This window comes from Dermacentor variabilis, chromosome 4, assembly GCF_050947875.1.
Source record: "Dermacentor variabilis isolate Ectoservices chromosome 4, ASM5094787v1, whole genome shotgun sequence".
Lineage (NCBI taxonomy): Eukaryota > Metazoa > Arthropoda > Arachnida > Ixodida > Ixodidae > Dermacentor > Dermacentor variabilis.
Genome location: NC_134571.1, coordinates 84093004 through 84114604, shown reverse-complemented (window position 1 = coordinate 84114604; position 21601 = coordinate 84093004). Strand labels below are relative to the sequence as shown.

Genomic DNA, 21601 nt, shown 5'->3' with positions numbered 1-21601 from the left:
ATTAATTCCTGAAGTCTGCGGAGAAATGCATTGACTTTCCAGTTAGTTTTGTGTTTCAATGCATAAAAAGACGTTTTGTAAAGAAAGTAAGCGGAACGACAGCGCATTTTTACCGTAAGTTTGACAGCGCAGATCTCGTAAATGGTGTGATCCATACAATTCTCTTCAAGTGGATATGCCTTGCAATCTCACTCGCAAGAATTTGTTAATTGAAATATGTGCCATAAGGTTATTAGTTAAAAACAGAATGAGTAATTTTTGTTAATTAGGCGATTATGCATTTCAATTGTTTGTTCACGTGACGTCGGCCTCTTCGAGTAGACTACCCCATGGACCAGAATTGTGTTATCTGCCGCGGGCAATTAAAAAAAATGAAAGTGTTCGATGAAACACGAACCCTGTGTGCGTGTATATATATATATATATATATATATATATATATATATATATATATATATATATATACGACAGTACATATATATATATATATATATATATATATATATATATATATATATATATATATATATATATATATGTACTGTCGTTTATTCTTCCAGTTGAAGTTGTACAAGAGCACTTCCTTTAGATATGTCAGGGCGTCCTCACAGCTGTTGCGCGCCAGCTCCTCCGAGTCGCTCTGGCTCCGACTGCTCTACCAGCTTCGCCCAGCCCCTCTTCCCCACAAGCCCTTTCTTCAACGTTGGGCTAATATGAACGCCACAACCACCAGGTACTGCGCGCTGGTAAAGTGATACCTCGAGTCAGCCAACCAGTTGTCGGACCAGAAGGAGTCAGGGAGAGGGCATAGAATGTGGGTGATGGCCAGTACAAGGGAAAAGGTGGCTATTGAGGCGGATGTTCATAGGAAAGTGCGCGAAAATGCTCGAGCCACGTGCAAGAACGTAAAGCGTGTGCTTTGGGCCTGGCGTAACAGAGTGCGCCGTGGTGTCGAGGTGGGAATGAAGGTGGTGGAGAGAAATTGGTTCGCCGGGCGAGCCGATAAGCTTCAGAACACAGAGCACGCTCGTACCCGTCTCGCGGCAACCGCGAAACCGTTTCACAGGTGGCAGCCCTCTTTGATGCGTTTCTCCGGAAGTCGTTTGCGACTTCCGCCTCTGTCCGTCGTTCTGAACGTTCCTAATCTCAATTAAGCAGAAATTAATTGAGGATTGCGCGGTTGGAAAGAAGGAACGAATCGGATGGGGAGACCAGCAAATAATGAAGTCTGACGGCGAGTAGTGATACTGAGGAGCAGTGGTGACGTCACGGTGGAGGAACGCAGCATGGCGCAGCTGGCGAATGCCTGTCACGTCGCATGTACGTAGGCAGGAGCGCATGAGGCCGCCGAGAGTACTTCGTGTGGTCGCAATGAAAAAAAAAGTCGATGGCGCGTCGACGTTGGCAGTTGCGTTGATGCTTGACTATGCAATAAATAGATGGCAAAAAACAAGTTTCGCTTCAGAAACTGACTGTATTCCGATGCGCTAGGTAAAGTAGCTGCTCCATTTCAACTGATGACATCCTTCTTCAGTCATTCAGCAATTTAGATTTGCGGAATAAAAATGCTAAATATGCATTAGAGCATTTACCCGCACCTATAAGAACGAACGGTGTCGATACTGCTTTCTTGAACCACGCTTTAGCGTCGTCCATGCGAGCCTAAACGTGTTTTCAGGCGCGCTCTACCTTTCCTATTGATTAAATTAGCAAGCATGGCATCACACGCGCACAGGCGAACACGAACAGATCTTACTCGATGGCTGTCCGACGCTGGAGTGATGAAAAGCGGCAGCAGCGGTGAGTAAACGCTTCCTGCTGCCTCTATAACTTCAACGCGTCTCCGAAAGTTGACATTACGTTAACTCCAACAGTAGGCCCACGGCAATACTGCGCGCTCGAAGCCACCAGTCATCTCGACTCGCCATCGCGTTGCACCCAGCGCAGATTATACGCCCAAGATAGGGCGCACAGGCCCGCGCCATGCGCAGCAACGACCGGGTTAGAAGAGGAGACGCGCTCTCAGCAGGTCCCCGCCCCCCTCCCCCTTTGGCGCGCAGAACACTGGGCGAGTGGGCAGACGGCGCGCACCAAGCCACGTTCCTTCTTGGCTCATCCTCGTACGCTTTCCCTCGCATCACGGCATACGACGCCGCGGGGCGCAATATGACCTTATCGCAATGGGACTTTATACGGAACCTCACGGCGACGGCGGAAATTCGCCTCGAGTGTTCATAAATATATATCGCAATAAAATAATAACGGCCTCTTCCGGCAAAGCTCTCCACTCTTTCCCAACTCGATACCATATGCCAACTACGCACAATAGCTCATTTCGCTTAAACAGCTTATCTCGAAGCACAGACCATTTTCAGGCGGAATTAGAAAAAAGATTGTGTATTGACTACTTCAAAACGTGGCCTACAGCGTCATTTCTCTCCTTGCTTCTTCTCTTTCTACTCTAAAATCCCTCTTTTCCATTACAGGATAGCAAACCGTACGTATCTGGTTTACTCTGTACTTCATTATTTGTTTCTATCTGTCTCCCGAAACCTAGCTGAAATCTGGCCTCTAAACCTGACCACGGCTGACGCCATATACTATGAGCCTATCAAAGGAATCTTTTTCGATTTGTACGAATCCATAGCGCGGAAAGATACCGGTAGCAGCTGCCACATGCTGTATGAGCGTTTCGTTTCGACTGGTCGGACAGTCCTTGTCAGACGAATAGCACTTTGAGCTGCATAAACTAAGAAAACGAGGTCTGCATGATCTCGTGAAGGCAATCAGTGAGCAATATAATAGCAATAGTAACCGCGACTGAGTGATCTTCGGGAATCACTAAATATCAATGAGTTTAGAGAGGACGCGGCTGCTGTTTGCGCGCATCCTGCCACTCAAATGGCAATTCCAAAGCTTGGAGTACGCGAATTGTACTGCACTGTTCCCGACCTGCAACATGCAGATCATGAAAACTGCTGTCTGGAAGACGACCAGCCAAATGGGAGCGAGTTTGACCGAAGAAAAACCGCGGCGAGAAAGCTCTGTCCCGCGGTAAAAGCAAAGCGCGTTTCTCTGCTCTTTCTCTGGCGGCAATTGAAAAATGTCACCGATCCATTTAACCGCGAGGCATAACCGCACGGCCCATGGGACATTATGCAGAATCGTAGAGGCCCGTTCGAGCTGAACTTGCGCTAGCGAATATTGATCGGCGCATTTCCACGCGCCTGAGTGATGGTCTGCCGGCCGGCACTCCCGGCTGCTCAGTGCGGAGCGCCAGCTTGGTATAGTTCGCCTAGATGGATTGCGTGTGGAGAGCAGAAAACCCTCTTCGGACTTGAAGGAACTTCTAGAGTCGAGCTCATAATTCATTCTCAGACGTATTTTGTAGCCATTCGTCTCGGAGAGTCGATGGGGAGCGCAAGCCTTTATCCTAACCGTGTACGCCCCCCCCATCGTCCCCTCTTCCGCTACTCCCTATTTCCTGCGGGCTTCCCTAGAGGGCGCCATATGGATGAACGAGCGCCATCTATGCTGGTGTCTCTCAAATGAGCAGCGCCTTTCGTGCTAGCCGGTTCTCTGCGATCGAAGATGCGAGCCCCTCCCTGGCGATTTATCCTTTTGTCCCGTCCTATTAAAGGAAGGCCGCCGCCGGTGATCCAGACCGCCCCTTTTCCATCCGGAAGCTCAATCAACTGAGACGTGGTCGCACTTCGTCGGTTGTAGCAAGGTCTCTGCTTTCACTTATTATATACACGCGCTGGGACAATGCCACTGAACGCATTGTACCGATGCAAAAAAAGAAAAAAAAACTTCTTAGGAGACTTTCTTAAGCACTTCTAGCGGACTCTTCTTCCGTGTAATATGACTTGCGTGGCCATGGAAGCAGCTTTTTTCAATTTATTCCACGAGTGTACGGCGGACAATCACCGAAGCTACACCTGACTCACAGAATGGCGATTACATCAAACATTCCGACAGTCGGAACTTCTAGGACAATGATGGAATTAAGCGACTGCACATTGCGATTGCGTCAACCGTTTTCTTTCTTTTAACCTATATAGAAGTTTCGGTTGTATATATACGTGATGAAAACGAACAAGCTAAAACTTGCCATGCCATTTATGCCCGTCCAGGACAAGCATAACACGTTGGTGGCTTTGCTATAAATGTTTTTTTTTTAATCTGTTCGATTCTTAGCACACGCTGAAGTAGCTCGCATGACGTAACTAAAGGGGTGGGGGGGTTTGGTGTTTCAGTAAAATTTCGAAGCAATTAAGGACACATCTGGTGCAAGACACGGTGGCTGAGCTTTTGAACAGCGCTATGCGTTCAAACGCTCTTTCAGGCTGGCACAGAAGTTTCGCGTAAGGCCGCCCCCGAGCGCATTATAAAGAGAGGCAACAACCAGTTGTGACATCGTTTTACTTATCATTGTCGACGACTCGCGACAAGCATAGTACTTGTTTCGGTTTTATGGCTCGACAGCGAGACATCGTTTTCGAAGCGTCTCACACCTCGCGAGCTTCTGATAAGTGCGACTAAAATATTTGTCAGGATATTCATACGGCGAATTACGTGCAATTACGTGTACGATCTTTTTCTATAAAAGTGGAGCGTGCGCCCAGAGAAGGACAGTGTGGCATCATAAACTTGTCTAAATATCCATTTTTACGGTACAAGTTTTTCAAGCATCAGACGAGCTTCCTTTCAGGCTTGTTATTCTTTGAATCACAGTGGTAAGTGCAACAACTATGAGACAGCCACAGTCACTGCCGCCGCACAGCATCGTCTGTCTGTGGATACCGGGCCATTGCCGCCTTTCTGGTAGCGACCATATAGAGACCAGGCCTCCCGAGTCCGTCCACCCGGGTGTCCACTGAACTCCAGTAGCGCTGTCGAGACACGCCAGTGCACAGTCGGCGACAAAAGTTTGCGGACCGCCTCCGCAGAGAAAACGTTGAATTTCTCTATGGCCTACATATGCATGCAACTTTTAAATGAGAAGGGTAGGCTAAATTTCTTCGCTCGAGAATCGTAGTGAGTCACTCGATTCCTGGTTGTGCACCCTGAATTCGATGAAATTCAGCGTTTTAGTTACGAGTGCGGCCTACAAATTTTTGTCCCCGACCGTACACTGGCACTGTTAAAACTCGGCGGAACCAGTCAAACGATTGTCTACATAAATACAGCTTGGATTCTGTCTTCCGTCCAGCAGATTCCGTCCAGCAGATTCCGTCCAGCTTGGATTCCGGCAGATCGGTCTTCCGCTTCGGATACCACGGGCTGTAGCAACACTTTTGAACCGGCTGTGGCCGAGCCACATAGCATTCACGAGTGCCCTTTCATACCGCATTGAAATAGCCGAAAGTCCCGCATGTGACAACTGCGGCCTCGAGGAAGCAATAAAGCATATCCTTTGTGGCTGCCCTCGCTACAGTTCGCCTATAAGACAGCTTTTGAGCGCGCTAAACAAGAGGGGACAATAGCTCCTTCTCCGAAATAAATAACCTTATAGCTGGAGAAGGGGTCCGTGCCGTCATCAGCGCTGGGGCGTTCAAACGCGTTGCTCCCCTTTTCAAGCACAAGCGAATTAGGTGACGCCATTAGAGATATCACGTGTTTCATCGCGTTTCTGAGCACTGTATAGTATTTCTTGAATATCGTTTTTCCTTCTGATATCTTTAAATCCCTTTATCCACGTACGTCAGTCAAAGGCAGTTTGCAAGTATTTACAGTGGATAACGCCCATTACCGTCCCATAATTTTCCACCCCTTCCCCCACACGTCCGCTCTGTACATACATTACTCAAAACACAACAGTTGTATATACGTGTCTGTGGGTGTATATGCTATAGCTGCGTTCTTATGATCTCTGTGTATTCTCACTCAGCAGCTGGAACAGCATGTCAGGCCATCCTTCAGGCTAACGTATCTCCAGCTTCTGATTAAAGATAGCATTCTCTCTCTCTCTCTCTCTCTCTCTCTCTCTCTGTATAAAGGTTCCTTAGCATAGGGATTGGCTTCATCGGCACTATCACACTATTTTGAGAACAGAGCTCGCCGTATACCACGAGAGTGGTACACTGCACACGCGAAAAGTGCACATGACAGCCGAGGTGGCTCAAACAAAACGGGCCGACACACACACGCATCACAGTAACGTATAAACGCGACAGGCAAAGCCAGCTGGTAGACTGTCGCCCAGTTTTCTTACAACATGCGGTAACAAAGTCGGCGGGACACGAGGCGAGAGTATAGCGTCCAGCATAACGACGTTGAAATAGCAGCTACTCCGGCGACGGTATCCAGTATACCTGACAGCGAATCAAATAGGCCGATTCTTTCACTCACCTCCGGGTCGGGCCCGTCACCGCGGAAAGAGACAGCGCCGTTCGTTCTCATTCAGCCGAACACAGGAGCGCGGGCACCATGCCGTGCGCTCGGGGCTTGCCGCCTTCGCTTCGCGCGGGCTGAAGGGGGCGGGTTGGCAATTCGACGTTCAGCCTTTACTTCCTGGGGTCCCTGCCCCTGCTGCGCTGTGCCATGCGTCGGGCCACTGGTCTGTCTCTCTTTCTCTCGATATTTTCTTTCCCTTCTCTCGTCTCGGCCCGAGAGCCCCAGTGTGCCCTAAAAATAAATCTTCTCCGCGCTGCCTACTCCTCCGCGCTGCACCATCCGACGGCTGGGTACTTGTCGGGGATGTAAAGTACCTAGGATGAGAGGATATTCGACGTCTTCTAGGGAACACGCCGGGTCCGGCGCCGAGAGCCTCGCTCGCTCATTTCCCGAAACTTGGCGCGCGAAGAGCATCGGAAGAAGGCTTGCGGGGTGGTTCCCGCCTCGTTTGGTTTCTCTTCATGAACAGGTCGAGCGCCTGTGTACGCTTCTTATCATTTTATCTCCCGAAGATCGTATCTCGGCGACCTATACCATCGTTTGCAGAGCAAGCATGCGATGACAGATCGGACACTTCAGAATACCATCGCAGCCAGATGTTCTGTACGTCATGACAGCCTGGAGAACAACTAGTGCTTCGAGCGCTGTTTACGCTGAGTTTCGGCACCGGAGCGGGGAAAAAATAGAAAAAAAGAGGCTAATTTTTGGAAATTTATGCCTTAACAACAAATTGAGTTTTTTTTTTTTTTTAACCACGTAAATTGATCTTGCCTCCTGCGGTGACCTCTTCCTCCGATACGACTACCATTGCAGTGCTGGCGTTAACGAGCACGTAAGTAAAAGGTAAATTAGGATGCAAGGAAACTAAACTAGCTCCATGACTGACCTAGCGGTTGCACCACTTTGAAAGGACGTTTATGTTGGTATGATCGCGAAATGCTTGCCAGCGGCGAGCCTTGCATCTGGGCGCGTGCGACGGTTTGTGACGGCGCTAAGCATATTAACAATGCCGTGAAAAAATTGCCTGAATGAACTATGGCACTAGCTCCTATGAGAACTGCAATCATGGCACTTCATCTAGCATGCTATTAATGATGGGTAGCGCACGGGTTTGAGTAAACGTTGTCCTCCTTGTTCCAGGCTTATTTGCGACTTTGAAAGTTGATTATTTTCAACAAAATATTGCGGTACAAGCGCAGTAAGTCGCAACGATTATGCATGTGGCGTATAGGGACTAATTCCGTTGCCGTGTTACTACAAACACAAATACTGCAATGCTACAACCAATCACAACCACTATTGTTATTAAAGACCTCCGTTGAGGTGTTACATAAGGGGTAAACCACTACAATACAAGAGTATCATTTGAACACACAGTAAGCTAACCAGGCCCTGCAGCACTGGGGTCTGCGACTCACCTTACAATGCACGTGGTTGACGGTGTTGCGTGTTGCTTTTATATGTATTTTATTAATCTTTTTTTCATATACTCAGCCTGACCGCGGGTCAGTTAGATAATAATATTTGGGGTTTTACGTGCCAAAACCACTTTCTGATTATGAGGCACGCCGTAGTGGAGGACTCCGGAAATTTTGACCACCTGGGGTTCTTTAACGTGCACCTAAATCTAAGCACACGGGTGTTTTCGCATTTCGCCCCCATCGAAATGCGGCCGCCGTGGCCGGGATTCGATCCCGCGACCTCGTGCTCAGCAGCCCAACACCATAGCCACTGAGGGGTCAGTTAGAGGTCATTTGCATGCACCGCAGTTATGCCGGTGATGTGGCTTCTAGCTACGCTGGAACTGTTCCTCGTCCGTGGCCTTCTGAAGCCGCGATTTCGCAGCTTGGCGAGACCTATGCGTGGCCGTCGAGCAGAGGACGCAGGTCCTGTCCCCGAACCAGGGCGCCCTCTTCAACCGCTTCACTGCGCAGCATCCACGTGATCCGCTCGTCACGGCCGTCCTCCCCGTCTCAGTGGTGCGCATAAAGACACCGAAGACGATGCAGTGGGCCGACAAGCACCGTCACGTGCATGTCGACGACGTCACGACGCAGAGCCACATCTGAGATCAGGCAGAGGTGCTCCACCTGCTTGAGGCGGCACATGTTAGTCTGGAACGAAACATTGCACAGCACGTACAGTCTGTTTGTATACTTTGGAAGTAAAACTCGATTTTAAAAAAAAGAAACGTTTAAACAAACATCGAGTGATGAGGACCGTACGCAGGCACTGTGCAAGAAAAAAAAAATACAAGATCATCAACTATCCCGCCAATACCTTTTAAGTAAGTTCATTTCGACACCTTCCTTGTTGTAATGACCAGCAGCCCCACCTACGAAACAATGCTGCTGTGATGAGATGCTCACACACATTACGTGTGTCTGCCGGCGCTACAGGGCCGAGAGGAAGGTGATGTGCGTAGTGTTGGAGCATTTGTACGCTCGTCCGCTATGAGAACAAGAAGTTCTAGGCCAGTGCTCCCAAAGAAACTCCGCTCTGGAGGCTTTATTCGCGCTCCTCAGGTCTCTGCGGTCTAAGGGCCTTTGTGATATGGTTTAAAGAGATTGGCGATCGATATTTAAGGACCCAGTTTTATATGGCGCAACGCAAACCTTATCCTCGGAAGTGTTGATAACTGCAGCGGTTACGTTCAAAAGCGCGACGCTGATTGCCTGCCCATCACGAGAGCGACGCTGACAGCCTGACTCGCAAATTGCGGGAAAGCAGAAGGATGAGCGGCTTTCGCGGTATTGAGTGTAACTTTAGTTGAACTTCCCCACTCTGACCTTTCTAGGTAATTTTCAATATAAAGACCTGCTGCAATAAGTGGTCGCTTCCGTACGAAAATTTATTAGATTTCTATAGCCTCTTTCCTCTAGTACGTCATGGCTTGCCCCCGGTGTCCTTGCCAAGCTAAGTCATCCAATACTAAAGCCACGCTTTTGCACGTGACGGCGCGGTAGCATCACGTGCGATTTAAATAGGTGGGGTTTGATTCAGTCAGGTTTCTTTGCATTTTCTTGACCTATTTACGGGGCGCTGCACTTAAGCTCTCGATTGTCCGAGGTACAGCCGCGCACCTTGCTCGCAGGTCCTCAACTGCACGGGGTGCAAGCCAAGCTGCAGCTGCGGTGCAATGCGCCCCTGAACAATTGCAGCGAGTGGGTGCTACCCGGAGCACCACAACCTAGGGTGCCTCAGTGAGGCGGCGTTGACATCGAGGCAGCCTAACACGACCGGCACCGCCTTTTGCTATTGCGTTCCCATGCACCTTTTCTGAACCGAACGAACATGTGTCCACGTTCTCAAACCGAGTCGTCGCTCAAGAACTCAGCAATTTGGAATTGAAAATTCTAGCTCGCACGCGAAAGCAGAATCGAAACACGCACTAACAAATGTCTAACCGCGATGTTTCCATGAATGACAGCCGCGAAGAGCGACGCCCGAGATGTTGAAAGGCCCCATCGCCGCAAACCGTCACGTGAAGGAGGGGCCGTATTTTAGAGCACCCGTTCCTGCGGCGAGCGTCGGCTTCCCTCGTCCTACCTCGGTGTAGACGAGCGTACGAGCACAGCAAAAGATGAAAGCGAAAGCCGAGAGCAGCGGGGGATGAAAGACGTAAGGAGGGTGCAGCGGAACCGTGAGACGGAAAGCGGAGGAGGAGGGTATGGCGAAAGCGCGAGAAGAAAAGCGTAATGCGGCGACGATGGCTACGAGATGGCGCCAGAGTAGCGCGCGCGTAGTCGGGGAAGTCTGTCGTCGGCGGCTGCTGGGAATCGCGTCCATGCGTCACCCAAGCGTGCACTGGCTCTCGCGATATCCCGCTTAGGTCGTCGCGCCGCACTTCGCCCCATTTGCAACGTGCCGCACGAGACAGATTGTCCTCGCCAGCCAACATATCGCAAAATGAAAACATGTACAGAGCTACGTTCAAATCTTGCAATAGGGAGTATCGTAATCATCGCTGAATTTTTTTTTACTCACATCAATAGAAGATTTAGCTGCTCATTGTAAGTTAGACTTATAATAAAAAAGTGCATTGCATTTCATTATTAAAGCGAGGCCCAGGATCCGCGTATCCTTACTAAATGTTACGTGATAGGGCATCCTAAATGCGTCAAACGTACGCCAATTTACGCGAATTTTTGTGAAGAATTGAAATAGGATTCTTCGTTTAGTGAGGACAACAGTGCCACTTTCAACCGAAACGGGACACGATCTTTCAATCAGCCGGGCAACATCTCTGTTCTAGTTCTGAGCGAGCTTATGGTGCTCCTCTCTTTTCCTCTTCCTTTCCATGCACATCATTTCTCTCCCTCTCTCTCGCTAGTGCCTCTTGGTGCGCACTTCAGCGAAGAACTTGAGGGAGAGCGTGAAAGGACATGCAGGATAACAGAGGACACGAAGACACAGCGTTACTAACAACCGATTCTTTACTGCACGTGATCGCTATATATAGGGTGTCCCACGTAAGTTGAGCCAAACTTCATATGCAGATACCACGCGGCTGGGTAGAACCAATATAATGTTGTTTGCCGTAGCTTGGAGATACTCAGACAGGTTTTTGCAATGTCGCCTAACTACATAAATGGTCTTAAATAATTAATCAACTTCTCAAATAATATAATTAGACAAAAAGTGTTACTGAGAAAATTGCAGAGCAACATGGAGAATTCCCGATACAGCTTTCTGTTGCGTAACACGTGCTACACAAAAGTGTTTTTCCAAGCTTGAACTGTCAAGCACGTGAAAACACGCAAAGTGCCTCGAGCGGCCAGTCGCGCGGCGATTTTGCGTGCCATTCGCGGGCTTCTCTCTCTCTCTCTCTAGAAGTCTTTATGCACTTTATGCACATAAGTCTTTATGTTTATAAATCCCCTGCAGCTGTTTAGGTAAAACTACAACAGACTGTCTCAGGAGTATACGAAAACAATTGCGTGGGGAATACCCTCTGCGTCTTATCGCGATGTACACCACGTCTTTGCGATACCGTATTTTTTTCGTGTAAGGCCCACACTTTTCGGAATTGTCACCGGGTGCGAGCCAAGACGAGGCAGGCATATGGCTACTCACTGAAGCCTCGAACTGCGCTCAGATTGCTATGCAAATGAAGCAACCGCTGGCAGCCGACTATGAAAACACCTTTGTCGCCGACCGATTTTTCGGGCACGGCGCTAGTGCCATCTTGTAGCGGTTTGCAACAGTTAACCAGCACGCGACTATGCGCAGCTCTCCGATATCCTTAAAGTCCGAGTGCGATATATGGTAATCGTCGGTGATTTGTGTCCATCTTTGTCATTTAGGCGCATTTACACGCCTGCTTTTGCATGGCGAAAAAGAAAAGCACGAAGTTGCCCGCAGACACCCTTCAGCAGATTAGGCTGGCACGCTCGCCCGTTCCACCATGCCGGCGAAGTTCACCTCGGCGGCCACAGTATAGCTCCAGCGTGGTGCATACATGCTTCATCGGCTTCGAACTGCCGTGTGAGAAAGCGTTTCAACGCTGACTGCACAATTAAACGAAAAAAACGAATACGTTTAAAAGGTTTGATAAGCATCTTGTAGTTCAGAGCGATGTTCGCTCAGACGTCACAGGAGCGCACGAAGTATAGCGCGTCCTTTGCTATAGATGCTAATCGCATAGGCGCCAAATTTCGGTACACGTGCGTTCTTGCATTCTGCGCCGACTGATAGGCGCCCTCCGCGGCAGGCATGCGGACTGACGACTTCGTGGTCAGCGGCATATCATCATATAACCACTGAAGTATACAGCGACGTATCAATTATCGTGAAAAAGAAACGAGAGCTTCAAAACACGATAGCAATGATTAAAATTACCTGGTACTGCTTCATGCAGGAGGCGCAGAGACTTCAGACTCGGAGCATCGCTCAAGGTCACACGATGGAGGCCTCGACAATACCAGGGCATGTCCTCGTTAAACGTGGCCGGGTCCTCTGGGTGGAGGGAGAACTCGATATTGCGGGTGTCGCAGATGTCGAAACGACCCAGGCGATACACGCGTACGTCCAGATCTTCAAGGTAACGACAGAGTTGGGCCAGGCGTCGCAGAGCATCCGGGTGGCGAAGTCCACAAGGCGTAGCAGAAAGTGCCTGCAGCGACCCGAGTGTCCCATCCTGGAGCACCTGCACAAGGTGGAGGTCCTGGTCAAAGTGGAACGAGCTCACATTCAGCTCCACGATGTTCCACGATGTTGTCACCCACTTATACAGCGTAAGTCTTGTCGAATCAGATTACGTGCGCGACACCAATGTTGACAATTCTCAAATGCAAGCCATTTCAATCGATTACTCGAATGTACCGCTCCCGATACGTGTATGAATAATGCACGACGTGACCCGTGATTTCAGATTTGATGACTGTGCTCGCACAGTTATCAGCTAATCATTTTACAGCGAAGCTGTTTATACCGGACGGACCTGTATGAACGAGCCGTATGCCTGGTCTCCTAGGGGGGTATCTGGGTTCGCTAACGTCCGTAAATTCAACAGAAAAGATGGCGGCACTGCGTGGTCTCGTAGGAGGGTTATCTGGGCTGGCTAACATCCGTAAACTGAACAAACAAAGATAAAGAACGGTAGTACGGTGCAGAGGAAAGAAAGGACACGTCATCTCACTGCGAAGCGTACCTACGCAGTATAGGCGAGTACACCCGCGCTGGGCCCCGTTGCTGCCTGCTGCGTCTGCTGTCGTCTGCACTCAATACAACGGCGCGGCAGTTGTGGCGGGAAAACACGGCTACGTGCGCCGCGGTAGCCGCCGCGGTAGCCGCCGCGGTGTGTAAGAACAGGATTGTGCATTGCAGAGGTAGACCACTGCAGCAGTTGCAACTCCAACGTAAATGGGAAAAAGTGGGAAGACCACGCTTTAAAAGCGCATGGCCGAAGAACAAGCCGAGTACGAGGAGAGGCGCCGACAGCAGGGACACGACTATAACCAACGACAACGTGCCCGTGCGAAAGAGCAAATGCGGCCAGTGACTTTGCCTGCGAAGAACGTCAGCGAGAGCAGATGCGAGAGTCTAAAATCGTCGGCGTCGAGCGCAAGCTACCGATGAACATCGCGCACTGGAGGCCGCTCGTAAGCGCCAAGCTAGGCCGTTCGAGTCTGCGTCCAAGCGGCAGAAGCGTGAGTTGCCACCTCCATCGAGTTTCACCTAGGCGAATTCCAAGTTGTAGACAATGTCTCAGGACGCGGAATTTGGCCATATAGTTGCTCGGTGTGCGATCGACAGCTTCGCTGGCTAATACTCCACCATATATATGAATGGTATGTCTCGGAATTTTTTTTTCAGCAGGACTGAGTAAGGAGATAAAATGCGAGAACGCTGACTCGCACTGGCACTGCTTATATATTTCTTTTTTTTTCTTCGCGCACCAAACGTGAAACTATTCATTCGCATAGAATAGTCGATAAGAGGGGGGCCCTTCCTCCGAATAGACAGGAAAATGCACCGCGCGTGTAACTTAGACATGTTTGATTATTGAACATGTGTCCAAGAGTACTTATTTACCATATTTTTTTTAATAAAATTGCTTTCATCGACTCGTGGAACGCTTCTCGCCTGAACAGATGGAAGATAAACGACAGTACTCATACGAGAAAAAAACAGCGCTGCTGACGTCAAGGTAATATTCGATACCAGGCCGCACTAACCGCGTTTTGATGGAGGTGGTATGCAAAGTTGCCCTTAATTGTTTGAAGCATTGTGAACCTTGGGTGACATGGCATAGGAAGCACATGTCGTGGAATACAGGGTGTTTCAGCTAAAACTTTCGAAAAATGTTTAAAAATAGCCTGCAGCAGATAGCGGGATTCTAGTCCATAAGCTGCTCTACTCGAATAGGCGGTAATTAATTGAAAAAAGAATGGAAATACATAGCCAACTAATTAACAAAAAATTACTAATTATGTTTGTAGCTACTTATCTTATGAAGCATGTTGCAATTTACAAATTCAAGCGGGTAAGACTGCGAGACATATTCACTTGAAAGGAATTTGTGTGGATGACACCGTTTACGAGATATGCGCCGTCAAACTTGGGGGGGAAAAGTGCACCCTCGTTCCACTTACTTCCTTAACAAAACGTCGTTTTATGCATTGAAGCACAAAAGTAACTGGAACGCCAATGCATTTCTCCGAAAAGTTCGTGAATTAATATCTGCAACAATGGTGTTATCCTGAGAATTCGTTCCAAGGAAATCCGCCTTACAAACTCCTCGGCTAGAATTTATAAATTGCAATATGCTCCATAAGATAATTGGTTGAAAATTTTATTAGTGAAATTATTTTTTAATTAGTCGATTATGCATTTTAATTTCTTGTGCAAGTAATGTCCAACTCTTCGAGTAGACCAGCTCATGGACTAGAATTGTGCTGTCTGCCACAGACAATTTCTTTTAAAAAAATTGAAAGTGTTCGTTGAAACAACTGGTATAATGCACGAATTATATTTTACTGTACATATGCAGGATGTCCCAACTATCACGCACCAAGATTTCTAAAAAAATAGCGATTGGGTTACTCGAAGAAAAACCTACTGCATATTGTTTCCAGTAGAGTGAAGTAGCCGCCAATATTTTTGTTCATTACTAAGATTTAATTAGACAATTGTAATTAATTATCTAACGAGAGTTATTGTTCTAATTATCGAAGTGTCATAGAGGCATTTGTGGGCACAACCAAGGAACATCCAACTGCGGTATAATCAGCGACATCATGATTGCATACTATATTTTTCCGACTGATACATAAATCATAAAGTAGCGCCCTCAAACAGGCTATTTCTGAGTTAGCCAGAACGAAATAAAGGAAATACAGAAAAACATCGTGGTCGAGCTAATGCCTTATCTGCCGCGCCCCGGCCAGAGCATACATACATATATATATATATATATATATATATATATATATATATATATATATATATATATATATATATATATATATATATATATATATATATATATATATATATATTTGTGCTTCCGTGAACAACACAGCGCTTTCTTAAACAAGTTAACTGGAAGGCCAACGCATTTCTTCGGGCACTTCGAAAATTAATATATAGATACTGGTGCTGTCCGGAGAACTCGTTCCAAGTGGATACGCCTTGCGAACTAACCGGCTGTAATTCGTAGATTGAAATAGTGGTCGTAGTGCTAATAATGAAAAAGTGTTTTAACGTAATTATGTTAAACATTTAGTTAACTATTTTGATTCCTCGTAGAAGTATTGGCTGCTGGATCGAGTAATCTAGGTCAAGGATCACAATTGTGCTATCTGCCATAGGCAATATTTTTTTTTTATTTTGTGCAGCTAACAAAAAAATCACCCTGTATACAAACGTCACGCAGCTGGACAGAACCAAGGTAGTGTTGTTTGCCCTCCCTTGGAGATACTCAGACTATTTTTTCATGTCGCCTAACTACATAAATAGTCCTAAGTAAGTAATCAACTTCACAAACAATATAATCAGATGAAAAATGTAAATGTGAAAATTGTAGAGCAACGTGAAAAACTCCCGATACAGGTTTCTGTTGCTTAATTTACGCGCTACATAAAAGTGCTTTTCCGAGCATGAAAGGATCTCGCGAATACATGCAAAGTGCGTCGAGTGGCCAGTCGCGCGTCAATATTTCGTGCATCGCGGGCTTCTCTCTATATAGTCTTAATGCACATAAGAAATGTTTATTTAGAGAAATGTCGTGCAGATGTTTCGGTAAAACTGCAACACACTGTCTCGGGAGTACGCAAAAACAATTTCGTGGGAAATTCCTCTGAGCGTCATATCGCGACGTACACCACTCTTTTGTGATACCATATTTTCTCGTGTAAGGCCCATACTTTCTTTTCGGGATTGTCACCGGGTGCGAGCGATAGACGAGGCAGGCACGCAGCTACTCACTGAAGCCTCGAGCTGCCCTCAGACTGCTATGCAAATGAAGCAACCACTGGCGGCCAACTATGAAAACATTTACTTCGTCGCCGACCGATATTTTAAGACACGGGCTAGTGCAATCTTGTAGCGCACAACAGGAACTAGCAAGCACGTGAGTATGCGCGGAACGCATATTGCCAATTTTTATTTGTTGACAATGTTGACAATTTTATTTGTTGACAATGTGTATTTCACAGGTCGTCTATTACTCATTTATTATAATACCCCGTAGAATACCCTTTGTCTCGGCTTCTTTCACGTCCTGGCTTGTCCTTCTTCTACTTCTTCTTTTCTTCTCTTGTCTCCTCCCCCACTGAGGATGGGCGAGAGTGAGCTACGCGTACATAAAAACGATGGCAACCAAAGCAGTTGCTGCCCCGACCATAACACGTCTCCTTGACCGAAACGTTGGCTTCAGCGACATTCCTTCTCCGTCTACTAATGTATGCTGCCCCTTATATTTCAAACCTCTGTGTTTCTGTGTGTCTTGTTTGCGAGAATTCCAGGGGCTCGAAATTCCGCGCACGGTTCGGGCGAACAGAGCTCTTTGTAGTTCTCGTCCATCTCATTGCACTTTCTCTGTATTCAGTTCACCGAGTTCGTGTTGGTCGGTGACCTCGGGGCGTGTGCGCGTGTTCTCAAGGCTGCTAGTGGATGGTCATGGCGCATGTAGTTCAGATAGCCTTCATTGTCATGCGTAACGACGAGTTGGCTGTAGTACTTTCGATTCGATCGCAGGTCATTCCACCCCCCCCCCCCCTCTCTTTCTTTAAATATATATATGCTAAGGCAATGACATGTGTTCCTTACGTCTTAGTCTTCCTGTGGAAACGTTGGCGTGATAAGTCCTGGTGCTTGTGTGAAAAGACTGTTTGATATGTAACCTTGAACCCTGTACGATGTATGACGGAACCACTCAAGAGATGAGGAGTAGCCGGCGCCTTAAATTGTGCGCCAACATCTCCTTATATCATATCAATAATAAAAAAAAAGTGTGATGCTCATAAATTTAGTTTGCATTAAGCTAAATAAGAAGTATTTCGAAAACCAGAAACGTGACATGGTTGTTAATAACTCTTGCTCAGTAAAAATATTCCTTGAAGTGAGCAAGCATTCGACGCTGCGTTTCATTAAAGCAAACTTCTGATGCAAGCGAGTGTCTCTGACATAAGGAAAGTGTTGTTAAATGATCCCAGTGATATCTTAAACAACAGCTAGGCTTTCCCGTGAGACCGTTCAATGTACTTTACTTTTTGTGTGTGTTGCGTTGCCATACACGGAAAGCATCTGCATTGGCACGTGAGAAACAACGTCAGGCAGCCTTTCACCATGTGGCAGTCCTCATGTTGTAAGTATATCCAGTGATACCACTACTTTGACCTTTTCGGCAGAGCCAAGGAACAAAACCCATTGGTTTACCACATATTGCTTTAGAACAAAAGCGTCTTGTGCACACCGCTAGTACCGCACCACCAGGGGTGGCATGCACGGAGGTTTAATAACGAAAATAATAACGAATCTAAGAACGCGTTCTTAAGTGTTCCCTAGACAACTTCTAGGCCGCACTAGAACGTGTTCTTAAATTATTATTCATTATTATTTATTATTAATTATTATTAATTATTATTTTCGTTATTAAATGTTGGTGCAAGCCGCCACAGTTCTCTCTTCAGCGTCTTGTTCAGCAGGGATTATAAACCACAACAAGGGCGCTATAACGTAAAGCTATTCCAAACGTTTCTATTCTATTTCTGCAAGCAGCCCTCCACGATTGGCGGAAAATTTTCGAGCCGCCCCAACCTCGCCTGTCTGTCGCGCGACGCCATGAGAACCACGAAACCTCCACGTCTGATATGACGTATACACGCTGATTATGCATGATTAGACTAACCAAAAGAAAAATAACTGTTTCCAATTATTCACCTTTCTCTTTAGAGCGATAGCTCTACTACTCCAGGTACAAGCCCATGAAACGCCTGGTTCCGTAAATCTGACCTTCAAGCTCAGCCAAGGTCAAACTGGGCGCCTGCCACTACCGGCGGCTGCAGCGTACGACGCGTAGGCGCCCATATCATGAAAGCGATCTGCGATGTGGACAATGTGCGCCCAGTGCTGCTAGCTTCGTATGCGCTGTGCTTTCGACGCTTAGTTCGCGTTGATTAGCGAGACGCAGCGTGAAGGTCAATTCGCTCGCTGCTGCTGCCGCGCCGAGCAGCGTCTGTGTGCTTTCCCAACGCAAGCAAAGCCGTGCTATCGCTCGACCAACTTGGTTTAACTGCGTTCAACCACGGCACTTTTTTGTTTGTAGCTTGGTAATCAGTTATACAGGTGCCGTTTCATTCACATCGGGCGTATATGTAACATCTCAATCTTACTATTATAATGCGCGTTAACATTCCCTGTTAGTTGCAATGCGCCTATGGAAATATTACAGTAGAATGTTCTTATTCTTGAGTACAGATCTTTAAATAAGGAAGAATATTTTCTTATATAGCAAGAAATAGACGCAAACTCACACATTCAACACTATATGTTGTGGTAAGACTCCATCAAGATACTCATATCTTGTGTCGGGAGACGGTCCCGGAAGACTATTGGACAGGCTGGCTACTAGGATCTAGGACCATTACGACTCCTCCAAGGCCTTGCACGTCGTCTGCAGAAAAAAAAACAAAATTGAATGACATACGCAATATATTTGTTGGGGCATCCAGGGATTAAAGTAAGATAAAGAGAGCGTGGAGATTCTTATCGAAAGGCAGGAGCACAAGGCAGCCTAATATTAGAGAATGAGAATGCTGAACCAGCATATCGAAAATCTGCAAGGAAAATTCCAGGTAGGTGCTGCAGTGAAGACACCCGTTGCACCAAAATATTCTCTACAGCTTACGCTATCTTCTTTTTATCTTTCTTTATGCGCCCATTTTTGTTAGAAAACATGAGAAATAAGATACGCTGAAGGGTTGAGACAATGCTGTGCAATATTGATGTCATGAATATTGAATAATTGCTAATTTATTTATTTAGTTATTCGTATATTTATACAGATGTGAAATCACGCAATTTAATTTAATTTCCTAAGTTGTTACTTAATGGCTTCATTCAAGGGGTCCATGAGGTATACATTATTTCTCATACCATTGTCAGTGTCCATCGATGAGTTGATCATGATGCACGTTGAATTGAAGGTCGATGTCCGCGTTGCCGTGCAACGGCAATGCGTCTAGCTTTAGCACATACTTCGCGGTCGACATCCAGCGGGTGGTACTTGTGACGCAGCAGAAAAGCTACCCTGTGCGTGCGTATACTGCTCTCTAAAAAGCGTTTGTCAAAGCTGCCTTCTACCCGAATAAGATACTCTCTGGTGAAAAGCCCGCTTTGCTAATTTTCTTCTGTTTGCTGAGGGGCGGCAGCCTGGCTTCGTGCGTCATTATTTTTTTTCGTTTATTTACCTTACAAGACCCATCAAGGGCCATCGATGGTTACAATGCACATAATTTCAGTAGCAGTAACGATAATAACTTCAAAGTATATATAAAAAAGAAAACGTACATGCTAAACGTAACTACGGACTAATAATGGACAGAAGAGAGTGCGTACGTGTGTGCGGCTAATACTGCAGTAACGCTTCTGTTGCATATTGCGCCGATTACCGTAACAATTTTCCGTATTTCATGGGGTCTTACGTGCTAAAACCACTTTCTGATTATGAGGCACGCCGTAATGGAGGACTCTGGAAATTTAGACCACCTGGGGTTTTTTAACGTGCAGCTAAATCTGAGTACACGGGTGTTTTCGCATTTCGCCCCATCGAAATGCGGCCTCCGTGACCGGGATTCGATCGCGCGACAATTTTCCGTAACAATTTTCCGTACACTAATCCTATATGCCGGAGACGTTGGCGTGCGGTTGCATTCTAAATAGGTGTCTAATGAAATGTTTATGTGACAGGCATGTATGAATAACCTATAAAGCACGGGCTATGCGGATACACCGCACAGGTGCGGCTACGCACCAATTTACACAGCGGTATAGGTTATCCTGCGTGCAGTGAAACATCAAGGCACGGTCATTTTTGTAATCCGCCTTCATCGACACGCAGGCCACGGCGGGACAGCAGGTATTGAACCTGAGACCGTGTTCAACAGCAGCAGAACCGTCTGGGCCAACGTGGCATGGGGTAATTTACATAGCTGATTCGCGACCGAACGCGCCGGCTAGGGCACTCAGGTGGTGTTTTTCCTGAGTCTAGGCCCGGGTACTTTCCGCACTGAGATACATTGCCGTATCGAAGGGGTGCTTTACAAGCACTGCAGGGACTGGCTTATTTCATCGTTGGGTGTGTGTGTGTGTGTGTGTGTGTGTTCTTTCGTTTCCATGGTTACATATGTAGACGCACCCGACCGAAGTGTGCCCTTGAAATGACAGTATACTAAAGCAGCACTACAGACCGCTCGCAACATGATCATTTAGCTTTGGCCTTGGGGCGTCACCCATGCAGCAATCGAAGCGCTTCCTCGGTTTTCGAAGCGCTCCGACCACCCATTACTGCGCGCTCAAACCTGACATTTATATATTTCCAGCCTTCCGACCTTCGTTCGTCGAGTTGAGCTTCTAAAGTGCAGTCAACTGCCGCGGGATTGGTTTCAACACATTGTGCTCTCCAGAGTGCAGCGCGATATCATCACATGGGCTATTTTTTCAAGCGACGCTTGTATTGGCTCACAAGTTTATGTGGCGTTGTGGTCCCGCAAGAAAATCCAGTTGCTCCCAGAGCAGGGCAGCTGCGGGAAAGAATGGTTTGATGAGTTGACAGCTGCGCCGGCGCCGGAGCGCGAGTCATTAGCCAGGATGCCAGCTGCATAGGCGCGCGCTCACACCGCGCGCACAAACACTCAGAATACATATATATATATATATATATATATATATATATATATATATATATATATATAACGCTAGCAAGACATATATAATCTTGCTTGCGTTTATGTATATATATAAGCGCAAGCACGACAGATGACGATTATTGTTGTGTGGCAAATATGCACCCCAAAGGGTGCAACTGTTTTTAGAGTGCACACCAACGATGTAGGTGTGCCCTTTCGCCCGCTCTGCTCCGTCGAGGCGCGCTGCATGGTGACGTGGCGTCGCAGCAAATGGGAATTGAGGTCCCGTTTCGCTGCTACAGATGACAGACGATAGCCTTTCGCTAAAAAGGACCAGTCAATGCTTTCGC

The 21601-nt window shown here is 47.2% G+C and overlaps 1 protein-coding gene across 3 annotated transcripts in view; it reads right to left on the bottom strand.

Moving 5' to 3' along the window:
- Nucleotides 1–21601, bottom strand: part of LOC142579449 (kelch-like protein 8) — a 169384-nt gene that overhangs the window by 38540 nt on the left and 109243 nt on the right. For 2 of the 3 annotated variants that reach the window (XM_075689619.1, XM_075689621.1), the window contains 2 exons: nt 18879–19018; nt 12241–12547 (listed from right to left, as the gene is read on the bottom strand). The gene's annotated coding sequence lies outside the window, so the exon portion shown is untranslated. Of the gene's footprint in view, nt 1–6354; nt 6664–12240; nt 12548–18878; nt 19019–21601 lie in introns of those variants that run through there. The other variant, XM_075689620.1, reaches the window with a different exon arrangement.